We start from the raw sequence: 26162 nt of genomic DNA, 5'->3' as shown, positions 1-26162 counted from the left end.
AGCAGTGGACAGCCTGACCTTAGCCTGGGAATAGCTGCAGACAGGGGAGTTGGGGAAGTCCTCCATTCCAAGAAAAATGGAGAACACAGCACCACATTGAGCCAGATTTTAGCAGGTGAAGTGAGTGCCCAGGAACCCATAGTTTCAGCCCTGCCTTGTCAGATGCAACCTGGGCCCCAGAAGGCAAACAGCTACTGAGGACCATTAAGTCACTGAACAGCACCATCTGCTGGGAAGGCAGGAAAGTACAGGGGAACTGCAGGGTCTTTCAGAGCTTCCACAGACCCTGTCCCAGGCCCACTGGAGCTGGGTGACACCCCTGGTGTGGAACTAGGCCCTGATTTAGCTGAGAAATGCTGATGACTCAACTGTCAAAGCAGAGCCCTGATGCAAACCCAAGCAACAACTAAACTCTAGACAAGAGAGAAAAAATCAACTTTCAGAACAGACCCATCAAGATAATCAAATGACTAAATATCAGTAAAAAATCACAAGACATGCTAAAACTCAAGAAGAAATTGCCCAATTTAAGGAACTGATCAAAAACTGTGAAGTGATACAGAATCTGGAACAACTAATCAAAGTTGTGCAAACAAATCTCCTGAATCAATTCAAAGAAATGAAGGAAAATGTGGATAAAGAGATAAAGGATATTAAGACATTGGAAGAGCTTAAAGAATAAATTGAAAGAATACATAGAAAAAAAGAGATATTATGGAAATCAAAATCACTATAGATGAAATTAAAAATACACTGCAGATACACAATAGCATCTTTGAAAAAGCAGAAGGTAGAAACAGTGATCCAAAAGACAGATCAACAAAATTTGAAAAGACAAAAGAAGAAGCAGACAAAATTTTTTTTTAATTTCATCAGGGTCTCAGGGAAATGATTGACAACACAACATACACAATTATATGAAGGTAGTGTTATGATATATATAAGATACTGAAAGAGAAAAATTGCCAACCAAGAATTCTCTATCCAGCAAAGCTGTCCTTCAAAAATGGGGGTGAGTTTAAGATATTTACAGGTAAACAGAAAATGTGAGAGTTCATTAATAAAATCCTGGCCTACAGAAACCACTAAAGGTAGTTCTGTCAGAGAAAAGAAAAGACAGGAGAGAGAGGTCTGGAGAAGGAAACAGAATGGAAAAATGTTAGTAAGGGTATTTTAAAGGATTAAAAGAGAAAAATAGATTTGACAAATAAAAAAGAAAGTATAAATTGAGAACTGTCTTTACAATACAGAATTTAATAGATTAAACTCCCTATCAAAAGATACAGATTGGCAGAATAGGTTAGGAAATATGATTCCTCTATAAAATGTTTACAAGAGACCCATCTTAAACCCAAAGATACAAATAGATTGAAAATGAAAGGATGGGAAAAAATACTCCACAGAAGTGGTGGCCTAAAGAAAACCTGTTTAGAAAACCTGTGTGCTGGTTTAAGAATATCATGTACCCCAGAAAAGCCATGTATTAATCCTAAACCAATCTCATGGGGGCAGATATTTCTTTAAATTCTGATTTAATATTGCAGGGTAGAAGTGTTTGATTAGATTATCTCCATGGAGATGTGACACACCCAATGGTGCATGTGACTTTTTGATTAGATGGAGATGTGATTCCACCCATTCAAGGTGGGTCTTGATTCGTTTACTAGAGTCTTTTATAAAAGGAAACATTTGAAGAGAGCTCAGAATGAGATATAGATGTTTGGAGATGCTTGGAGCCTAGCAGACATTGCTATGTGCCTTCCCATGAGATGTTAAGCAAACCAGAACCTAGGGAGAACCAAGGGAAGCCAAAAGATGAAAGCCAGCTTTGGAAAGGCAAAATGAAGAATGTCCACAGAAACAGGGGCTGAAAGTAATGGAGCTGAAGAGCAAGGGACCAGCAGATGCCAGCCACTGACTACCCAGCTGATAGAGGCATTCCGGATGGCATCAGCCTTTCTTGAGAGAAGGTAACTTCTTGTTAGTGACTTAGTTTGGGCATTTTCTTGGCACTAGAACTATAAACTTGTAACTTTTAAAATTCCCTTTTTTAAAAGCCATTCCTGTTTCTGGTATATTGCATTCTGGCAGTTGAGCACACTAATACAGGTAGTTATACTATTATCAGACAAAGAGACTGTAAATGCGAAAAAAAGTTATTAGAGATAAAGAAGGACACTATATAGTAATAAAAGGGGCAATTCAATAAGAAGAAATAACAATCATAAATACCTATGCTCCTAATCAATGCACCCAAAGTACATGAAGAAAACACTGGCAAAATTGAAGGGAGTCAGATGATTCTTACCATAATAGTGGGCGACTTCAGCACACCACTCTTTCTAATAGATAGAGCAACTAAAGAGAAGCTCAATAAAGATACAGAAAACTTAAATAATGATAAATGTACTGACCTACAGACATACTAGAATACAGTATCCCTAAAGTGTCAGGATGAACATTATTCTCAAGTGTTCCTGGAACATTCTCAAGGACAGACCACATGCTGGAGCACAAAATAAGTCTCATTAAATTTAAAAAGATTGACATACAATGTACTTTCTCATTATAATAGAATGAAGCTGAAAAACAATAACAAATGGAGAACTGGAAGATACACAAATACATGGAATTTAAATAACACACTCAAACAATCAGTGGGACAAAGAAGAAATCAGAAGAGAAATCAGTTAATATCTTGAAATGAATGAAAATGACAACATAATGTATCATAATGTATCAAAACTTATACATGTGGTGATTACAGGGCTGAGAGGGAAATTTATAGCAGTAACCACCTACATTAAAAAGGAAAAAAGAGCTAAAATCAACTAACTTGCTGTACAACTGGAGAAAGAACAACAAACTAATCCCACAAAAAGCAGAGGGAAAGAAGTAATAAAGATTAGAGCAGGAATTAATCAAACTGAAAATTAAAAAAAACAATAGAGAGAGGCAATAAAACACAAAAGTTGCTTTCCTTGAGAAGATCAATAAAATTGACAAACCCTTAGTCTGAATGACAATGACAAAAAGAGAGAAGCTACAAATGAATAAAGTTAGAAACAAGAGAGGGGGGCACTACCATGGACCCTCAAGAAATAAAATCATGACTGGTTACCATGTACAGCTGTATGCCCACAGTCTAGGTACTTGGTTGAAATGGATAACTTCCTACAAACACATGAACACCCTCCACTGACTCGAGATGGAATAGGAGACTTCAAAAAACCAGCCAGAAGTACAGAGATCAATTCAGTAATCAAGTATCTACCAAGAATGAAAAGTCCAAGACTATACAGCTTCTCAGGCGAGTTTTACCAAGCATTCCTAGGAAGAGTTGGTACCATTCCTGCTGAAATTCTTCCACAAATTTGAGGAATGAACACTACTTAACTCATTCTGTAAAGTCAACATTGCCAACAATACCAAAGCTAGATAAAGTTGCTACAACAAAACAAACTTCAGACCAGTCTTGTTAATGAATATAGACGCAAAGATCTTCAAAAAATATTTGCAAATAGAATCCAACAGCTTCTTAAAAGAATTAAATGCCATGACCAAGTGGGTTTTAATCCACGTGTGCAAGGATGGTTCAAAATAGGGAAATCAATTAGTGTAATATACCACATTAAAAATTAAAAGGAATATGATCATCTCAATTTATGTAGAAAAGGCATTAAACAAAATTCAACATCCTGCCAACATCACCCTCATACCAAAACCAGGCAAAGGTATTACAAAAAAAGAAAACTACAGACCAATCTCTCTAATGAATATAGATGCAAAAATCCTCAATAAAATTCTAGCAAATCATATCCAACAACACATTAAAAGAATTATACAACATGACCAAGTAGGATTCATCCCAGGTATGCAAGGATGGTTCAACATAAGAAAATCAATTAATGTAATACACCATATCAACAAATCAAAGCAGAAAAATCACATGATCATCTCAATTGATGCAGAGAAGGCATTTGACAAGATTCAACATCCTTTCCTGTTGAAAACACTTCAAAAGATAGGAATACAAGGGAACTTCCTTAAAATGATAGAGGGAATATATGAAAAACCCACAGCTAATATCATCCTCAAAGGGGAAAAATTGAAAACTTTCCCTAAGATCAGGAACAAGACAAGGATGTCCACTATCACCACTATTATTCAACATTGTGTTGGAGGTTCTAGCCAGAGCAATTAGACAAGAAAAAGAAATACAAGGCATCAAAATTGGAAAGGAAGAAGTAAAACTATCACTGTTTGCAGACGATATGATACTATACGTCGAAAACCCGGAAAAATCCACAACAAAACTACTAGAGCTAATAAATGAGTACAGCAAAGTAGCAGGTTACAAGATCAACATTCAAAAATCTGTAACATTTCTATACACTAGTAATGAACAAGCTGAGGGGGAAATCAAGAAACGAATCCCATTTACAATTGCAACTAAAAGAATAAAATACATAGGAATAAATTTAACTAAAGAGACAAAAAACCTATGTAAAGAAAACTACAAAAACCTGTTAAAAGAAATCACAGAAGACCTAAATAGATGGAAGGGCATACCGTGCTCATGGATTGGAAGGCTAAATATAATTAAGATGTCAATCCTACCTAAATTGATTTACAGATTCAATGCAATACCAATCAAAATCCCAACAACTTATTTTTCAGAAATAGAAAAACCAATAAGCAAATTTATCTGGAAGGGCAGGGTGCCCCGAATTGCTAAAAACATCTTGAGAAAAAAAAACGAAGCTGGAGGTCTCGCGTTGCCTGACTTTAAGGCATATTATGAAGCCACAGTGGTCAAAACAGCATGGGATTGGCATAAAGATAGATATATCAACCAATGGAATCGAATAGAGTGCTCAGATATAGACCCTCTCATCTATGGACATTTGATCTTTGATAAGGCAGTCAAGCCAACTCACCTGGGACAGAACAGTCTCTTCAATAAATGGTGCCTAGAGAACTGGAAATCCATATGCAAAAGAATGAAAGAAGACCCATGTCTCACACCCTATACAAAAGTTAACTCAAAATGGATCAAAGATCTAAACATTAGGTCTAAAACCATAAAACAGTTAGAGGAAAATGTTGAGAGATATCTTATGAATCTTACAACTGGAGGCGGTTTTATGGACCTTAAACCTAAAGCAAGAACACTGAAGAAGGAAATAAATAAATGGGAGCTCCTCAAAATTAAACACTTTTGTGCATCAAAGAACTTCATCAAGAAAGTAGAAAGACAGCCTACACAATGGGAGACAATATTTGTAAATGACATATCAGATAAAGGTCTAGTATCCAGAATTTATAAAGAGATTGTTCAACTCAACAACAAAAAGACAGCCAACCCAATTACAAAATGGGAAAAAGACTTGAACAGACACCTATCAGAAGAGGAAATACAAATGGCCAAAAGGCCCATGAAGAGATGCTCAATGTCCCTGGCCATTAGAGAAATGCAAATCAAAACCACAATGAGATATCATCTCACACCCACCAGAATGGCCATTATCAACAAAACAGAAAATGACAAGTGCTGGAAAGGATGCGGAGAAAGAGGCACACTTATCCACTGTTGGTGGGAATGTCAAAAGGTGCAACCACTGTGGAAGGCAGGATGGTGGTTCCTCAAAAAGCTGAATATAGAATTGCCATACGACCCAGCAATACCATTGCTGGGAATCTACTCGAAGGACTTAAGGGAAAAGACACAAACGGACATTTGCACACCAATGTTTATAGCAGCGTTATTTACAATTGCAAAGAGATGGAAACAGCCAAAATCTCCATCAACAGAAGAATGGCTAAACAAACTGTGGTATATACATACGATGGAATATTATGCAGCTTTAAGACAGGATAAACTTATGAAGCATGTAATAACATGGATGGACCTAGAGAACATTATGCTGTGTGAGTCTAGCCAAAAACTAAAGGACAAATACTGTATGGTCCCACTGAAGTGAACGGACATTCGAGAATAAATTTGGAATATGTCATTGGTAACAGAGTCCAGCAGGAGGTAGAAACAGGGTAAGGTAATGGGCAATTGGAGCTGAAGGGATACAGACTGTGCAACAGGACTAGATACAAAAACTCAAAAATGGACAGCACAATAATACCTAATTGTAAAGTAATCATGTTAAAACACTGAATGTAGCTGCATCTGAGCTATAGGTTTTTGTTTTGTTTTGTTTTGTTTTGTTTTGTTTTTACTATTATTACTTTTATTTTTTTCTCTATATTAACATTCTATATCTTTTTCGGTTGTGTTGCTAGTTCTTCTAAACCGATGCAAATGTACTAAGAAACGATGATCATGCATCTATGTGATGATGTTAAGAATTACTGAGTGCATATGTAGAATGGTATGATTTCTAAATGTTGAGTTAATTTCTTTTTTCCGTTAATTAAAAAAAAAGGGAAGGGGTAATTGGAGCTGAAGGGATACAGACTGTGCAACAGGACTGGATATAAAAAATCAGAAATGGACAGCACAATACTACCTAATTGTAATGCAATTATGTTAAAACATTGAATGAAGCTGCATGTGAGGTATAGGTTTTTTTTTCCTCTATTATCGTTTTAATTCTTATTCTGTTGTCTTTTTATTTCTTTTTCTAAATCGATGCAAATGTACTAAGAAATGATGAATATGCAACTATGTGATGATATTAAGAATTACTGATTGTACATGTAGAATGGAATGATTTCTAAATGTTTTGTTAATTTTTTTTAATTAATAAAAAAAGATGTAATGGAGAAGCTGGAGGGAACTTTCTGAAAATGTAGAGCTGTGTTCCAGTAGCCATGTTTCTTAAAGATGATTGTATAGTGATAAAGCTTTCACAATGTGACTGTGTGATTATGAAAACCTGATGCTCCTTTTTCTACTTTATCAACAAATGAGTAAAACATATGGAATAAAAATAAATAATAGAGGGAACAAATGTTAAAATAAATTTAGATTGAAATGCTAGTGATCAACGAAAGGGAGGGGTAATGGGTATGGTATGTATGAATTTTTTTCTGTTGTCTTTTTCTTTTTCTGAATTGATGCAAATGTTCTAAGAAATTATCATAATGATGAGTATGCTACTATATGATGATATTGTGAATTACTGATTGTATATGTAGAACAGAATGATCAAAAGTTAATATTTACATTTGTTATATTTTTAAAAAAATTAATAAAAAAAAGTGGTTGTTAAGCAGGATTAGGTGATGACATGTCTCCACCCATTTGGGTGGGTCTTGATACATTTCTGGAGTCCTGTAAAAGAAGAAACATTTTGGAGAATAAGAGATTCAGAGAGAGCAGAGCAGAACGACATAGCCACAAGAAGCAGAGTCCACCAGCCAGAGACCTTTGGTGATGAAGAAGGAAAATGCCTTCCGGGGAGCTTCATGAAATAGGAAGCCGGGAGAAGAAGCTAGCAGATGATGCCTTGTTCACCATGTGCCCTTCCAGATGAGAGAGAAACTCTGACTGTGTTTGCCATGTGCCTTCCACTTGAAAAAGAAACCCAGAACTTTATCGGCCTTCTTGAAACAAGGTATCTTCCCCTGGATGCCTTTGACTGGACATTTCTATAGACTTGTTTTAATTGGAACTTTTTCTCAGCCTTAGAACTGTAAAAGTTTACTAGCAACTTATTAAATTCCCCTTTTTAAAAGCCAAAAAAAAAATTCAACATCCTTTCATGATAAAAACATTTCAAAAGTAAGAATCAAGGGAAATTTCCTCAACATGATGAAGAGCATATATGAAAGACACAAAGCTAACATCATCCTCAATTGTGAGAGATTGAAGGCTCTCCCTCTAAAATCAGAGCAAGACAAGGATGGTCCCTGTCACCACTGCTATTCAACACTGTGCTAGAAGTTCTAGTTAGAGCAATTATGCAAGTAAAAGAAATAAACATCATCTAAATTAGAAAGGAAAAAGTAAAAGTGTCACTATTTGCAGATGAAATAATCCTATGTGTCATGTACCCCAGAAAAGCCATGTCTTTTTCCTGATCCAATCTTGTGGTGAAAGCCATGTTTATTTTAATCCTGATTTGATATCATAGGGCAAAAGGCCTTTAATTGGATTGTTTCCATGGAGATATGACACATCCAATTGTGGGTGTGATCTTTGATTAGATGGAGATGTGATGCCACCTATTAAAGGTCAATCTTGATGAGTTTACTGGACTCCTTTAAAAGGAGAAACATTTGGAGAAACTTCAGATGCAGATGCAGACAGAATTTGGAAGTGCAGAAACCCCAGAAGAAAGAAGCAATAGCCAACAGAGACAGAGACATTTGGAGATGCTTGGAGTCTCAACAGAGAGAGAAGATGCCTAGATATGGATGTTTGAAAATTCAGAGCCCAGAAGATGTCACTGTGTGCCTTCCCATGAGATGCTAAGCCAGGAAGAACCCAGAGTTGTGTCCCGTAGGAGCAAAGTCAAGGCCCACAGATGCTTAGAGAGGAAACCACTAGCATCAGAAGATGGAAGCAATGGAACTGGGAGCAAGGGCAGGGACGTGCCAACCTCATGCCTTCCCATGTAACAGATATCAGCCTTCCTTGAGTCAAGGTATCTTTCTCTGGATACCTTAGTTTGGACATTTTCATGATCTCAGAAATGTAAACTTATAACTTAATAAATTCACTTTTTAAAAACTGTTCCATTTCTGATATAAAGCATTTACAAAACAACTTATATTTAGAAAACCCAGAAAAAATGACAGCGAAGCTACTTGTGCTAATAAGTGAATTCAACAAAGTGGTGGGAAAAAGATCAACATGGAAAAATGAATGGTTGTTTCTACAAACCAGTAATGAACTATTGGAGGAGGTAATCAAGAAAAGCGTTCCATTTACAGTAGCATTTAAAAGAATCAATTATCTGGGAATAAACCGAACCAAGGATATTGTTTTAGTTTGTTAAATCTGCCAGAATGCAATATGCCAGTAACAGAACTGGCTTTTACAAAGGGAATTCATTAAGTTTATAGTTCTAAGGCCATGAAAATGTCCAAATTAAGGCACCAAAAAGAGGTTACCTTCACTCAAGAAAGGCTGATGCCATCCAGAACACCTCTGCGTCTGGAAAGGTGCATGGCAACATCTGCCAGCTTCTTCTCCTTATTGCATAAGACTACCCAGAGGACGTTTTTCTTCTGCATCTTCAAGGTTCTTTGGCTGCGTGGGCTCTGCTGGATCTGAAGCCTTTAACAAACTGGATCCCCCTTAAAGGGCTCCTGTAAGCAACCCCACTTTGAAAAGGTGGAGACACATCTCCATGGAAACCAACTAATCAAAAGTTACCACTCATAATTGGGTGGATCACATCTCCATGGAAACAGTAAAAAAGATCTCAGCCAGCAATATTGAATGAGTATTAAAGAACATGGCTTTTCTGGGGAACACGACAGTTTCAAGCTGGCACATTACACCCTCTGGGCCACCAAAAGACATGTTCTTTCCATATACAGAATACATTCATCCCGTATCAATATCAGAAAGCCTAAATCGTTTCAGTAACAATACAAAAACAATACAAAGTCAGAAAAGCACAGAATCTCATCAAAGTCAGCTACAGGTATGGTCTGTCTTAAGACAAAATTCTCCTCTGGCTGTGGCCCTGTAAAACTCAGAACAAGTTATCTGTTGCCAGTATACAAAGGTGCAAGGGTCATAGGGTACATATTCCCACTTCCATAAGGAGAAATTGAAAAGAACACAAGGGTCACTGGACCCAGTTTTGAAAACCTGCAGGGCAAACTCCATTAGTGGCTGGGGCACTGAAATTCCTTTTCTCTGTCTTCAAGGGAAACTCACCTTCTCCAAGCTCATGGGTGGGTACACTCTCCTGGTCCAAGATTTCTTGGCTTCAGACTTTAGCTTCTATCATTCTTCCTTTGAAGCTACTTTTCCTTCCATTGGTCCCTTTTCTCTCCCTGTTAGTACAGACTGGCAGTAGTTCTGTTTATACAGATCCCATGACACTCTTGTTGGTTTTCTATGTAGTAGGCAGGGATCATAACAATCAGATAATAGGAATTTCCACAAGACTTTCCTGGATAACTCTTTCTCCAATCTTGGCTTCCTCTGAAAGTGCTGCCTGGTTCCAAGTTAGATTAAACTCTCACATGGGACACTATGCTCTGGAGTCTCACTTTCTGGAAACCAAGAATTTTTCAGACAATGCATTTCTTGTTGTTGTTTTTTTTTTTGTACCTAAGAGTTCAATTCTCAGCTTATCTCTTTTCTAGTGCTTTTCATTACAAACTGTGGGGAGAAACCAGGCCACACTTTCCATATTTAACTTGGAAATCTCTTCTACTAAATTTCCAAGTCCATGGCTTTCAAAATATGCTTTCCAGCCAAAACCATTAGTCAATTTTGCTAAGTTTTCTGCCAGTTTAAAACAAGGATCACTTTTGATTAGATGGTTTCCATGGAGATGTGTATTTACCCATTTAACAAGCCAATTCAAGGTGGTGTTTCCTTATTGGAAGCATTTAAGAGGGAATCATTTTGAGAAAACGAATCAAAAAAGTTACCCCCCACAATTGGGTAGGTCACATCTCCATGGATAAGCAAAAAGCTGACACCCAGCAATATTGAATGAGGATTAAAGAAAAATTGCTTTTCTGGGGTACATGACAGTTTCAAACCAGCACTGATGTCAAGGACATGTACACAGAAAACTATAAAACACTGCTGAAAATATCAAATAAGACCTGACTAAAGAGAAAGACTATCATAGACTGGAAAACTAAATGTTAAGATATCAATTCCACCCAAATTGATGTACAGATTCAATGTAATACTTATCAAAATTCCAACAATCTACTTTACAGAAATGGAGATGCTAATTAACAATTTTATTTGGAAGGCTAAGGGTCCTCAAATGAAATTCAAGATGCCAAAAGCATCTTGAAAAAGAAGAGTGAAGTAGGAATTATCACAGTTCCTGATTTTAAAGCATATTATAAAGTCATAGTGGTCAAAACAGCATGATACTAGCATAAAGATAGACATATTGATCAGTGGGATTGAATTGAGAGCTCATAGGTATACTCTCAAATCTACAGTCAATTGAATTTTGATAAGGCTCCCAAGCTCACTCAACTGAAACAGAACAGTGTCTTCAATAACTGGTGATGGGAGAACTGGATATCCAGAGCTAAAACAATAAAAGAAGACCTCTATCTCACAACCTACTCAAAAATTAGGTCAAAATGGATCAAAGACCTCAATATAAGAACCAGTACCATAAAACTCCTCGAAGAAAATGGAGGGAACATCTTCAAGATCTAATGACAGGCATAGTCTCTTAGCACAAGTTTCTTCATACCCAAAGCACAAGACAACAAAAGAAAATTAGATAAATTAGTATGCCTCAAAATTGAATACTTTAGTCCTTCAAAGGACTTTGTCAAAATGGTGAAAAGGCAACTGACTCAATGGGATATTTGGAAAACACATATGTGATAAGGGTTTGAGATCCAGTATACATAAGGAAATTCCACAACCCAACAATAAAATGGCCAACAAGCCAATTTAAAAATAGGCAAAAGATGAATAGGCATTTCTCTGAAGAGTGAATAGAGTTAAATAAAATTGCATTAAAAATAAATCAATGTAAGGGTTGGGCAATGTTGGCTCAGTGGCAGAAATCTCACCTGCCATGCAGGAGACCTGGGTTCATTTCCAAGTGCTTGCCCATGCAAAACAAACAGACAAACAGTATATATATATATATCTAAATCAATAAATAATAAACCAATGTACTCTACATGAATGCATAATGAAGGGAAAAAAGATTATCTCAAAGGCACTGAAAGGAAATTTGACAAAATCTAGCAAATTTCTTGATAAAAACACTCAGAATTTGTGAGGGTCACTGAAGAACTGTTGAGAAAAATAATCTAGTCTTAAATTCATACAGTTTTAAAAAAGCACAAAAATGGAAAACAAATACAAATAAAGATATAACTCAAAAACTTATGAATATATAACCAAAAAGTAAATTGAAAAAAAGAAGAAAGTAGTATGTAGTAAAGGGAAAAGTGATGAATGAGAGTTGTAGACTACTGGTAGAATTAATAAATACATTCAAATTGTATAAATTATTAATAAAGATAATCAAGAACCATCAGGAGTTGGACTAATGTTGTCAAGAGTCCAAGAAGATTAGCACAGCCTGAGTCCTGGGGAGGGAAGGAGGGAAGGAAGGAAGGAGGGAAGGAAGGAAGGAGGAAGGGAAGGAAGGAAGGAGGGAGGAAGGAAGGAGGAAGGGAAGGAAGGAAGGAGGGAGGAAGGAAGAGAGTAAGAAGATGGAAGTAACATGAGCTGTCTATGTGAATATAATGTCATTTTAAAAAGCTCTTACGTAGTCTACATTGTAATCTTATGATGTGGGTATTGCCTCTATTTTCAAATGGATAACAGAAGCTTGAAGGGATAGTGTGAGCTGCTCCAGGCCACAGAACTAGTGAGGACCAGTCCGTGTGTGGAAACATGGCACCTATGCTGTGGCTCGTGTTATGGTCGTATTTCTCATCACGTCTCAGTGAGGGCCACACTGCCGGTGACAGATGGGAACCCTTTCTCATGCTTTCCAAGCACAAGCCCCCTTGCAATGGAACAAAGATTTGAAGTTTGTCTTCCAGAAAGATCACGCTCTTGTAACATTTTGGGGGAGAAGTGCAACAGCAGGTGAGCATTCTATACTGAACTACACGTGCTCCCTCCTGTAACATTTTTGACAGAATTTGTACCTCTGTATAGAAGGAACTATTGGACCAGATTGTGGGATGAAAATATTTGAGTCCTTATTCCCCTGGGAATGGCCCCGTGGTGAAGGTCTCTCCAGAACTAAGAGTTGGACATCAAGACACTACACTGCATCTTGGGTAAGAAGAGCAGAGATAATCAACCACCAAGACTTCTCCTGGCCCTCTCCCCATTAACATGCAGCTACCCCCACCTCCCCAGCACACCCAGCACTTGCAGGTCAACCACCAGACTAAACTTTGACTTTGCCTTCTAAACTTTGCACTCTACCTACTTTTCACCAGCTGCCACCTGCCTCTACCATGCTAGTCCAATTTTCCTTCCTCTGTAAGCTTGGGCTATTGAAATATTCCATTAACTGTTTTTCCAGTGTCTGTCTTAGTCTCTTTAAATCTAGTCTACTGGCAGCAGCCAGAGCCATCTTTGGAAAAATATTCTCACTGCTTTGAAACAAAAGCTAAAACTCTTGACTCAGCCTGCAGTAACTTGCTTGGTACACCCTTGCCTCCTTTGCCAACCCCAACTCCTGCCTCCTCTCTCCTTGTTGTTTCTGCTCCAGCCAGGTCTATGTTAAATTCCTTGAATGGACTTCTTCCCTCTATAGGCCCTTTGAACATCTGTGTTCTCTTGCTGTGATTCCCTTCCTTCACCTTACCCACTGCCCCTTAGCCTTACCTTCATACTTGTACTGGTCAGGATTCTCTAGAGAAACAGAACCAACAGAAGAGATCTGTAAATATGAGATGAAGCCTTCAACTGATTGGATTACCTCATTATAGGAGACAGGCCTTAGTTGATCCAGATGTAATCAGCCACAGATGCAATCAACTGACTAATGATTAAAGTTTATCGACCAGCTAGGAAACATCCTTGCAGCAAAGGTCAGGCCAGTACTTGCCTGACCAGACCACTGGGCATAATTATTTGGCCAAGTTGACACCAGAATGTAACCATCACAGCCCATCCCTTGTCAACTTGGTAGCTATACACAATGCCTTGAAACATGCTTAATTTCCAAATGGAACACAATAACAGACATGTTTCACTTAACAATACTCAACAGTCCTGTGTACAACTGGAAATTCACTGCATCTCTCCAGACTAGGGTGCAAGTCCTTAGGTAGCATTCACCCTTCAACTTCATATGCTATCACCTAAATACTATAGCATAAACAATCCAACTTGTGTCATATGATAAGAGGAAAACAAGATATTTGCTTAATTACAAATACAGACATACTTATAACAAAACAGGGAGAAAATAGTCATACAATCACAATCCTCATTTCTGTAACTGGCCATGTGGTTGTAGTTTATATTTATCACTACCTTCTTCTACTACCCATTCCATGTTCCCTTTATCCTCAGCAATCACCTCAGTTGGCCATGGTTCTTTGCCAGGTTGGGGGAACCAGACCTTCATTCCTGAGGTTTCTGAGCCATTGGTAGTCCTGTCTGGATTGGGTTGTTGCAGTTTTCCATTGACTTTAATCACAGGGCATGGTAGAACTAAGAGACACCCTAGGAGATCTTCTGTATTCCAGGAAATTACTTTCATTGTGTAGTTGCAGTGCTATTTCCCCTTGATAATCAGGATCAGTCACCCCAGACAGAACAGTTATTCCCTTCTGTGCCTGTTGATTCAGTTGCATGAGAAGCCCAGGTGGAAGTTTTAACTTCCAGTTCAATGGAATCATTGTTGTGTCTCCTGGTAGGAGCATGACTGTTTTTGAAACCAAGACCTGCAGACCAGCAGAGATTAAGGTCTCAGTGGCTGAAGCAAAATTTTCCTGGTGGATCACTAGGGGTGATATTTCCACCCCTTGGTTCCTGGACCCATGGATCCTGGCTATGGGAATAATAGCACCATACAGTGGGCACTGATTCGGAGCTTACTTGACCTCCCAGAGAACATTGCCCCACCCCTTCAAAGTATTGCCACCTAGTTGGCACTGTAACTGGGTCTTCAAAAGGCCATTCCACTGTTCTATCAATCCAGCTGCCTCTGGATGATGAGGAACATGGTAAAACCAGAAAATTCCATGAGCATGTGCTCATTCCTGCACTTCATTTGCTATGAACTGCATTCCTTGATCAGAAGTGATGCTATGTGGAATACCATGATGGTCGATAAAGCATTCTGTAAGTCCATGGATGGCAGTTTTGGCAGAAGCATTGCAAGTAGGGAAAGCAAACCATATCCAGAGTATGTGTTTATTCCAGTTAGAACAAATTTCTGTTCCTCCCATGATGAGAGGGGCCCAATGTAATCAACCTGCCACCATCTGACTGATCACCTTAGGGATGGTGCCATATGTGGGCCTAGTGTGGGTCTCTGCTGCTGGCAGATTGGGCACTCAGCAGTGGCTCTAGCCAGGTCAGCCTTGGTGAGTGGAAGTCCATGTTGCTAAGCCCATTTATAATCCCCATTCCTACCACCATGACCACTTTGTTCATGAGCCCATTGGGCAATGACAGTAGTGGCTACAGAAAGAGGGTGGCTTGTATCTACAGAATGGGTCATCTTATCCACTTGATTATTAAACCCTTCCTCTGCTGAAGTCACTCTCTGGTGAGCATTCACATGGGACACAAATATCTTCCTGTGTGTAGCCCACTCAAAAATGATTCACACACCTCTTCCACAGACCTCTTTGTCACCAATTTTCTAATCATACTCCTTTTAAGTCACTGACTATCCAGCCAAAGTATTAGCAACAGCCCATGAGTCTATACAAATACATCTCTGGCCAGTTCTGCTTCCAAGTAAATTGAGCAACCAGTGCATTGCTCTAAGTTCTGCCCACTGAGAGGATTTCCCCTCATCACTGTCCTTCAGAGATATCCCAGAATGGGGTTGTAGTGCTGCAGCTGTTCACTTTTGGGTGGTACTTGCATATCATGCAGAACCATCTGTAAATCAGGCCCGAGTTTTTTCTTCCTCAGTCAATTCACTGTACAGAACTCCTCAAGAGGCCATAACTCTGGTCTGGGAAAGAGAAGATAATGTGGCAGGAGTGGGGGCCATAGGCATTTGTGCCACTTCCTCATGTAGCTTACTTGTGCCTTCAGGATCTGCTCTGACCCTATCTCTTATATGCCATTTCCATTTTATGATGGAGTGCTGCTGTGCACACCCAACTTTGTGGCTTGGAGGGTCAGATAACACCCAATTCATGACAGGCAACCCAGGTCTCATGGTAATTTGGTGGCCTATAGTTAAGTCTTCAGTCTCTACTAGGTCCCAGTAGCAGTCCAAAAGCTAGTTCTTAAAAGAAAAGTAGTTATCTGCAGCAGATGGTGAGGCTTTGCTCCAAAATCCTAAGACTTTTCTGATTCTCCTATAGGGGCCTGCCAAAGGCTCCAGACAGCATCTCTATTTGCCACTGACACTTCCAGTACCATTGGATCTGCTGGATCATATGGCCCAAGTGGCAGAGCAGCTTGTACAGCAGCCTGGACCTGTCACAGAGCCTCCTCTTGTTCAGATCCCCACTCAAAATTAGCAGCTTTCCTGGTCACTCAATAAATGGGTTAGAGTGGCACACCCAAATGAGGGATATGTTGTTGCCAAAATCCAAAGAGACCAACTAGGCATTGTGCTTCTCTTTTGGTAGTGATATGGTCCAGATGCCACAGCTTATCCTTCCCCTGAGAAAGAATATCTCAACATGCCCCACACCACTGGACACCTAGACTTTCACTGAGATGGAAACCCCCTGTACTTTTGTTGGATTCATTTCTCATCCCTGACATGCAAATGCCTTACTAGTAAGTCTAAAGTAGTTGCTGCTTCTTGCTCAACAGGTCATCACCTCCCAGAGAGGTCTTCATGATCTCTGATTAGATCAATTCTCAACACCCTATGCTTTCATAGAACTGTGCACTAGACCTCAGCACCTAATGCAGATGAACTGTACACGTCCATGTGAAGTTCCTTGACTTCTGTCCCTGTGGTGACTATAAGAAGGCACCTCATCATCCTTCAACTACAGGGGCCCATGGAAGTCTGAGGGACCCCTTTCCTGCACTTTGACATCATCATTGCCTTTGCACCAAGGTCACCCCTCCCACAGATCTCTAAAGCCAGTGACAGAGTGCAGGAGGGATGCTAATATAAACATGTTCCCAGGATACGTGAGAATCCTCTCACAGCCAGCTCTGGCTCAAGAACCCGCCACTACTCCTCTTACCAAAGTCTTTGCCAAACCTACCTTGGACTGCATAGCAGTCCACACATAGTGTGTGTGTGTGTGTACATATGTGTGTGTGTGCATGGTGCATAGCAATCCAAAGTTTCCACCCACCCTTCTCTCCCTTTCCCCTTCACTCAGGGTCTGACTTGCACAGTAGCTGCAGCTTTCCCAGTCCCTTCAGATACCCTCCCCTTTGCTGTTCACAGGCACTGGCTTTAAAATATCCTTGCATGCTTAATTCACCTAGATGCTTGTTTCTCAAAGGACCTGGACTTTTCCTGACTCTGCTAAACTCCATGAGCATAGGGGACAAACATTCTTCTAGGACACCACTGGTCCCAGGGTCTTACACAGCCTGGCATAGACTAATAAATTACTGCTGAATGAATGAAGAATCTTTATTTCTAAGCAAACAGTTCCTGCTTCTTGCAATAACCTCCATGTGTTTAGCCTCCTGGAAAGCTCCACCCATCCATTAGTCTTCTGCCACCCTGGAAAATTTGTCAATGTTGGGACACAGTTGTTTGCTCCCTCTCCTGTGACCCCATTAAATATTTCATTCTTTTATCACAGCATTTATCACTTTGCACCACAACTATGTGAATTTCTAAATCAGTCTTTATCCCAGATTCTGTGTTTCTTACTGAGGGACTGTGTTCTTCATTCTTGAATGCCTCCCAGCTAGCACATCACATTTACATTTTAGATTATCAGTAGACATGGGAAGATACTAAGCGAGCAGATGGCAAGCAGGAGGCAAGCAGGGAGGGTAGGAAAGAGTGAGGGGAGAGGGAGTAAGGCTAAAGGACAGAAGACCAGGAAGTATGAGTCAATCTTTATAATCATTCATTTCTTTGTCTTTGAAATGCCCTATCTCTCCTCAAATATTTAGGAGAAACATATGAGCTAATAGACATGCTTTCTACATCCCCAAATTACAACCTATTTAGAAGTGATTCTGGAAGACTTTGCCTTTGTGGGAAGAGCATGGACTTTGAAATTTCTCAGCTCCAGTTCAAAACCTGGGTCTACCAGATGCCCCTCTATGACTCTGGAAGAGTCAGGTGGCCCCCCACCTTTTCATCTCCCCACTGTCAAGCCAGGACCCTAAACAGTGCTGTGAGGCAACACATGCAAGGCTTTGGCACTTGGTAGCAGCTAGAGAAATAAAAGTTGTATTACTATTATTATTATTATTACTATTATTTGTAGCTTCAAGTCTCAGGCCATTGGCTTTGGAACCCTGAATGTGCTCATTTTTTTAGTCTGGAGTTTTGAGCAGATAAAGGTAAACAGCAATGTGTGTGCGCACACGTGTGTCTGTGCTGTGCATGTGTGCATGTGTGTGTGTGCTGTACTTATGGGCATGCATGTGCATGTGTGTCCTGGCAGCTCATATCACAGCCAATTGTCAGACCAAAATAATCCTTATCAGGGTCTCAGATTTAAGACTCAAAAAAAATTGGCCTAAAATGATTGTCAGGCTTAAGTTTTGTATTTTTAGTGGGGGGGGACCTGTAATTTAACACTTGCTTTTTACTGTTTGATGCCTTCTGACAGCTTTCACCACTTGGACTGGAGTTCTGAGCTTGTCATTGAGAGGCAAGATGAGAAATTCTGAAGACGCCACTGTCCTCAGTGGGTGCAGATGTGTGTTCCCAGCCTGCTCCTTGAGTCAGCAGCCCGACCTCTTTAAGCAGCCTGGCAGAAGTACCAGTCTTGCTACTATGCCCCCTTTCCTGTGTCCTCCATACTGGGTCCCCTCTCCTTCTGTGCACGTTCCCCACCTCTTCACCCTCAGCTGCTCTCCTCCCAGAATGCTTCCTTCAACAAGCAGAGAACGCCCACTTCCCTCGATGCCACCACCGGCCTTGACTTGTCTTCCTTGTGTTTACTTTGCAAACACTCATTGAATGTCTGGCATATGCCAGGCTCCTGGATAAACTCGGGGACACAGACATGACTAAGATGGGTGCTTCCCTCACACTATGGCACCCCTATGGAGTGGGTGTGTCTGATCACAGGACAGTTGGCCAGTCGGGATGAGCAAGGAAGCTCTAGACAGCACGGCAGCAACAGCTGTGTGTGTGGCAGCTTCACACAGCTGGACCAACTTTCCGTGGCTGGTTAAGACTGGCCTTGAGCCACTGTGGAGGGGCACTGGGGTCGGGGCAGATACCCGTCCTCAGGCCTGTGCGACAGAGGCCTCGGCGCCACATGGCTCTGGGTGCTGCAGCCCGGGTGCTTGCTGCCCACACATCACCCAGCTGGGCTGGCTCCAAGGTGCTGAGGAAATGAACCATGTTCTCGGGCCTCAGGGAGGAGCCAGGGTCTCTGTGAGCCCATGGGAGCAGGGCGGCCGAGAATGGGTCCCCTGGGTCAAGCTCCTGCATCCACTAGCTCTGCCCCCTTGCCTGAGATGCTGACTTTCTTGTGCCTTTGTGTTTTTTCACTAGTGAAAAAGTCACAAGTGCAGAAAAACCTCAGTCTGAGGGTGGTCACGAGGGCTGTGAGTGACCACGTGGTGGTGTGTGCCCATTTGGAATGGGCCTGTTCTCCATCCTCACCTCCTCCTGGAGCAGGGAGACAGAGAGGAAACAACATGCATATGAGACCGTGAGGGCTGCCATGGAGCCAAACAAAGAGGGAAAGGAGCCTGTGGTCAACATGGAAGTCAATATGCAAAGGGTTTTCAGAGAAAGCCACAGAGAGAAGTTGGCATTTGTGCAGAGACAAAAGATAGTGTGATAGTCATTTAGGTATCCAGAGGAAATGGCATGTGCAAAGCCCCAGCCAGCCAGCCTGAGGTCAAGAAGGAACCTGTGTGTGGGCGAGGAATGGGCCACGGTGTCAAAGGTGGGTAGCAAATAAATGGGGAGGGCTCCAGTGCCAATATGCCCAGCCCTGTAAGAAATTGGACTTGTAATTAGAGTGAGATGGGAAGCCAGTGAGAGAACTGGAATGGAGGTGTTACAAGGTTGGATTTACACTTTTTAGAGGATTTCCTAGAGGTGGTGGTTCGAGGGCACAAGCAAAGCAAACAGTGGGCAGAGAGGCCAGCATGGCATGGTAGGCAACACGAGAGTGTGGATGGGGCCAGGCAGGTCGCAGTGGAGATTAGGAGAATTGGCCAGATTCTGGATAAGTTTTAAAGGCAGAGCTACAGGATTTGCATGTCAATTGTATATGGAATGTGAGAAAACCAGGGAGGTTGAGGATGACCTTGAGGCTTGAGCCCAGGCAGTCAAGGTGCACAGTTGTCATGCATGGACAGCAAGAACACCTGAGGAGCAGCTCTGTGCACATGGAAAAGGATCAGATCACGGGCTTCAGACTTGTTACATGTCAAAACCTATTGATTGATGAGATCCAGAGTGAAACGGGCAAAAGTGTGTGGAGCTCAGGGAGATGTCCAAAGTGACAATATAAATGAGTGCAATATCATCATGCTGGTATTAAAGACCACAAGATGGATGAAATCATGAAGGGAAGATATGTCAATGGAGAAGATGTCTAAGAAACAAGTCCTGGGTTCCCGTGTTTAGAGGTAAGAGAAGGAAGAAGGGGTGGAAGAGAATTAGTTGGAGATAAGAGAGATAAGGCTGGAAAACACAGCTAGATAGAGATGTGGAGATGGAGACAAAGGCAAAGAGACAGAGAGAAACACACACAGAGACTAAGGAGGAGCCAGTGAAATGAGATGGGGACAGCATCCCAGAGGCCAAGTGAAGACAAACTTTCAAGAAAGTAGGAACAGTGAACTGTGTCAAATTCTGCTGATTTTTTAAAGTAAAATGAAGTTTCGGAACTGATCATTTAGATAGAAACATTGGTATAAAACAGGTGACCTGGCCAAGAAGTGCTTCGTTGAAATTGTGACTTTATGGAGCAGGTTCCAGGAAAGAATTAGAGGTCAGTGAATGTTGACAACTCTTTTAAGAAGTTTGCAATGAAACAGAACATAGAAACTGAGCAAGACTGTAAGAGCATGTGAATTCAAGAGAGGTCAACATGCTATTTTTAAGTTGGTAGATATTATACTGATACACTGATGTAAAACATCTAAGATAAAGGGGAAATATTTGATACAGAAGAGACAGAGGAAAGAACTTGGAAAAGTTCTTGTGTTCGAAGAGGATTGGGAGCTAGGGCATAATTGGGGGAGGCAGGTTTTTATAGGAACAAGGACAGGTCTCCTAAGCTGCAGGAGGCAATGTGACAGGTGCAGGAGGCAGGTAGCTACAATGGTGAGTGTGGAAGCTCTTTTCTCATCACTTCAATGAAACAGGAAGCAACTTCATCAGCTGACAGTAAGGATGGGGAGAACATGCCAGAGGTTTGAGGGGGAAACATGTGAAATAGTTACCTAGGACTATGACTGGGCTAGGAAAATATAACAGGATCACAAGGCAGCACCTGGTATCGGTTGTGATTAAGTGAAAGGGAGGCAAGTCGGTGTGATGTTGTGATGTTCTCCACCATAGTCAGCTGTTCTAGTAAAAGCTCAGAGAAGACAAAAAGAATGGGAATTAAACAACATGGTTGGCATTTTCCCAGGAGGAGCAAGGGGCCAAGGGTCTATGGGGTGTCACCATGGTGGATCACGGAACCTAAGCTGATGAGAAGGGTAGTGTAGGGTGTGGGGCTGTGAGACGTGTGCGAGCAGAATGGATGGTGGTGTGGAGTATTAGAGAGATGTGCTTGAACCATGGAGGTGGTGGTCAGACGATAGGATGTTTGAGGGTGAGACTATGGGTGTGCATCTGTTAGTATCAGTCAGGACATGGAGTCAAGAAATGGAGGCAGGGGTGACAAGGGACAGGCAACAGGTTCAATGGTGGGAAGCTAGGAAGGGAATATACTCAGGAGTGGGTCCCGTTTACTACAAAAGGAATGTTTAAAGAAAGCACTGCATGTATAGATCTGTATAATGAAGACTGTTGAGTTCATAGGCTACAGTGGCAGATTTTAGGACTCCAGAGGGATGGGAGATGAGTGGCAGATTTTAGGGCTCCAGAGAGATGGGAGATGGGGCCAGGTTGGAGGGTGTACAGAGCAGGATGGGGTGAGAGTCCAGGAGAGGAACAACCTGGGAGTCTTGGGCTTCTTGTGGTGAATCCACTAAACCAGGGCTTAGGGCAAGACAGGTTCATCCTAAAAGTATCCTAGGAGGGTTATAGGGATCACATGAGGTTGGGGGACAGCAGAATGTTGCTAGCAGATGATTCTTCCTTCCAGCTTCAGGAGGGAAGTTTCTAGCTTAAGTAACATTTTAACAAGTCTAAAGGTTCCATGCTGAGTGACTTCCAGGATCTGCTTGAGCATTCATCTTCTCAGGAAGCTTTCTGTGTCACCAAATGCCCTAGTCTATCATGGATCAACTCTAGTTGTTGGGCATCTAATACTTATATTGACCTAACAAAGTATATTACATTCTTCCCCCCAAGCATGTTTACATCAAGATCATCAAAGCTTTCCTTCTGTGATGATCTGTCAAGCAGCTGAAGCTTGCTCTCAATGCTCCATCTCCTCCTTCTCTTGTCTATTAATCACTGTCATGGGCTAAAGAGTCTCTTCTCTCCTGACATTGCTCAGGAGATACACATGTTAATATATGTCCTTCTATGACACAGTTACCAGATATGGCATCTGTCTCCAGGTGTGATCTGACATGAACCAGAGCTGAAGTGGGACATTCACCACCTTCATCTGAATACTCTACCCCTGTTAGCACCACTGATCCTGAAGCCAGCTTTGCATTGTTTGGTTTTGTTTTTTTAATCATGTTGAGTTAAAAACATGTTGAGTTTGCTGTGATTTAAAATTCCCAAGATTTGGGCAGGCCATGGTAACTCAGCAGGCAAAGTTCTCACCTGCCATGCCAGAGACCCGGATTCAATTCCCGGTGCCTGCCCATGCAAAAAAAAATTCCCAAGAATTTATTACACACCTTTCATCAAGGTTTATAAAATCAGAACAACCCATATGTAGGGAGCCATGGAATTAAAATTTGCTCCCCCTAGAATGTGATCATTCTCCTTATATTCAGGACTTCATGTTCAATGTCCAGGGAACTGGGCTACCACCTTGTGCCAGTTCAAAACTATTATGTTCCCCATAAAACCCATGTTCTCCAATCCTCAGTCAGTATTGCTGGGTGGGATTTTTTTGATTAAGTTGTTTCCATGGAGATGTAACCCACCCAATGGTGGATGGGACCTTTTGATTAGGTGGTTTCCATGGAGAGGTGTCTCTACCCATTCAAGGTGGGATCACTTATTGGAGTCCTCTAGGAGGGAAACTTTTTGGAAACAGCTTTAGAGCCCACCTAGCAAGAGACCTTTGGATATGCAGAAATGAGGAGAGAAAGCTAGCAGATGTAGCCTTGTGCCTTACCAGCTGACAGAGGTGTTCCAGATGCCATCAGCCTTTCAAAAGTGAAGGTAAGCTCTTGTTGGGGCCTTAATTTGGACATTTTCATGGATTTAAAACTGTGAACTTGCACCTTAAGAAATTCCCTTTTCAAAAGCTATTCCATTTCTGGTATATTGCATTCTGGAAGTTTTAACAAACTAAAACACACCTCTGCCCTTTATTTGTGTCATGAAAAGTGTATAGCTTCTCAAAACTCGAATTACAGATCCCATACATGCTGAATCCATCAGCATTGGGTAAAATTGCTATTGCAAAGAGTAAAACCGTATAGAATACACTTGAAAAGATCTGTGCTTGAGTTTTTGCTCTGATCTGCAGTTGTGACTTTGAACAACTCCCTAAACTTCTCTGAACATTCCGTTAGTCTGTAATTCCCTCAAGGATAGATTTTTCTTAATGAGAAAGAAATTTGGGGGTGATGTAACTTCAAATGGGCAGGCTATCATGGTCAAAATTCACTTTAGCAAACTCCAAGGATTAATCTTCCAGAAGGCTGAAACTAAGCTTTGGGTTTTCTCAAATGATCTGACTTCAATGCAAACTTTGTGGTTGACAGAAAATTTACTGTGGGAGGTCTGGAGGGACACTTCAAAGAAAACAGGCATTCATCCACCAGGAATGGAGGAAATCAACACCTACAAACCATGAGTGTCAAGACGAAGGACACCACCAGCACAAATTTCCCATTGAACTCCCAATCAAAAGTCTCAAAATAGGTTCAAATTTCATACATGATTCCTATGAAACTCAGGATCTCTGGTATCTTCCAGAGCTTTGCTGAGATATATTTATTCAACCAGTTGATGATTCTCCTAAGCAACCTCTTAGGCATACCATCTTAACTTTGTGTTATTGACATAATTGCATTTGCTTTGTTTTCACAAGCTGGAAAGGTCATTGTGGAGATCAAATGAGATATCAAGTGTGGAAGCATTCTGTAGACAAACAGATACATGCTAGATAGATGAGAGACAGAAAGATGATAGATAGAGATGGATGGAAGTATAGATGGATGGGTGATGAATAGACAAACAGTCTAGAATGAATGTTGTGTGTTATTAGCAAATAAGTAAGGGGAAGAAAATCTAAAACTTCACAAGAAAATGTGTTCATGATATTACTTCTGTTTCCTTAAAGAAAGTGTCTGGAAGAAGTGGGGATACAAGTTGTTTTGAGAAGGAATAACTCTGAGGGCTCAAGAAGGGAAGTACCTGGAGCCTGGTGTGAATGTTTTCTGAGTTTCCATGAGTGTAATGACTGCTTGTGAATAGAGGCTGGTAGGGAATGGTGGTGGTGGTGGTGGTGGGGTTACATGGTAGAGGGTGGAGTCAAATATCTGGAATGCCCTTACATTGTTCAAAAGCTAAATCAGACAAAGAACCCCTTCGTGTTTTCAAAAGGAGAGTCAGAAGCAATTGAGCTATATGAAAACTACATCTGAAGAAGTTAATATTCAACATACTTCTAATGATGTGCTCAAGCTTTTTCTTCTCTTTGCACTGTAAACTCTATCAGACCAGGGGCTGTTTATTTTCCATTTATCCTTGAATCCATTGCACCTGACACATTATGCAGAGTGGGCACTCAGTCCACAATGGTTGAAAGAATGCTCACTTCATCTTCTATCCTTGCTGCTGGCTTTAGACTCCAGGCTGACCCATGCTCCTTGCCTCTCAGGGGGGACATTTCTGCAAGTTTGTCCTGCAGAGTTCTTGTATCCTATCCATCTTCCCCACTAAAATTTCTTTCAAGGCCTTATCATCGCTTAGGTGCCTTATCACTGCTTCTGGACCATTCTGAATGGAAGGATGCCCAGGAATCTTCCTAGACTGTCACCTCCTCCTCACCCTGCTCTGGAGAATACACCCTATGCTGCATCAAGGACAACTCCAGGGCTGTAAAAAGACTCTTTACCCCTCTGTGCACATGGATGTGAACTATTACTTGGCCCTTACACCTGGGGCTCATGACACAGATGATTGCATTTCTGAAGTGAAAAGCAGAGGTTATAATGAGCACTTGGGGAAAATAGGAAATGTTAACCATGAATCATACTGCAAGTTGTAGGTAGGACAAGCAGTTCTTGAACATCCTGATTAGATTTTAATCTTGTTTTAGCAGCAGCAACTCAAGTTAATGTTTGTTTGGTGCAATAACGTCATGTGGATTGACGCATCGGTAATTATGCCATTTATCTTCTTACAAAACTCTCTCAACTGGGGACTTGTGATTATTCAGTGCTTGAGAAGACTGGGGACAAAAATTCTCACTGGTGACAGAGAAGAGCGAAGAGTCCTTGACCAGTAGAATTGATGTGAAGACTGGAAGACATTTCCTAGTGGGAACTGCTACTTGGAGTCCCTGGAATATTAAGCCTTTCCAACTCTCTATTCTTCAGACACTCTAGGTTACTGAATCTCTCCATTTCAGACTCATTTTCTCACTTACTACAAGATGTCTTGGTTGGCCTTTGGTCCCCTCTCCTCCACTCCAGCCTCCAAGTGGCCAAAATTGTCTGTCACTCTGCTTCTGTTCTCTTTTTCATTTCTCTCAATTATTTCCATTAACTTTTATCCCTCAAACTCTGTTTCTCTCATTTACCCATTAGTTCATTTATCTAACATCTAAGAATCGTTGCTTTTTTAAAACAGAGGAAATCACATAATTTATGTATTCAAGAAAGCTTTATGGCTTCTTATTACCTACAGAATTAT

Source organism: Tamandua tetradactyla, chromosome 3 (assembly GCF_023851605.1).
Source record: "Tamandua tetradactyla isolate mTamTet1 chromosome 3, mTamTet1.pri, whole genome shotgun sequence".
NCBI classification, from domain to species: Eukaryota; Metazoa; Chordata; class Mammalia; order Pilosa; family Myrmecophagidae; genus Tamandua; species Tamandua tetradactyla.
The sequence above is the reverse complement of the archived record's forward strand: the minus strand, read 5'-3'. Positions refer to the sequence as shown.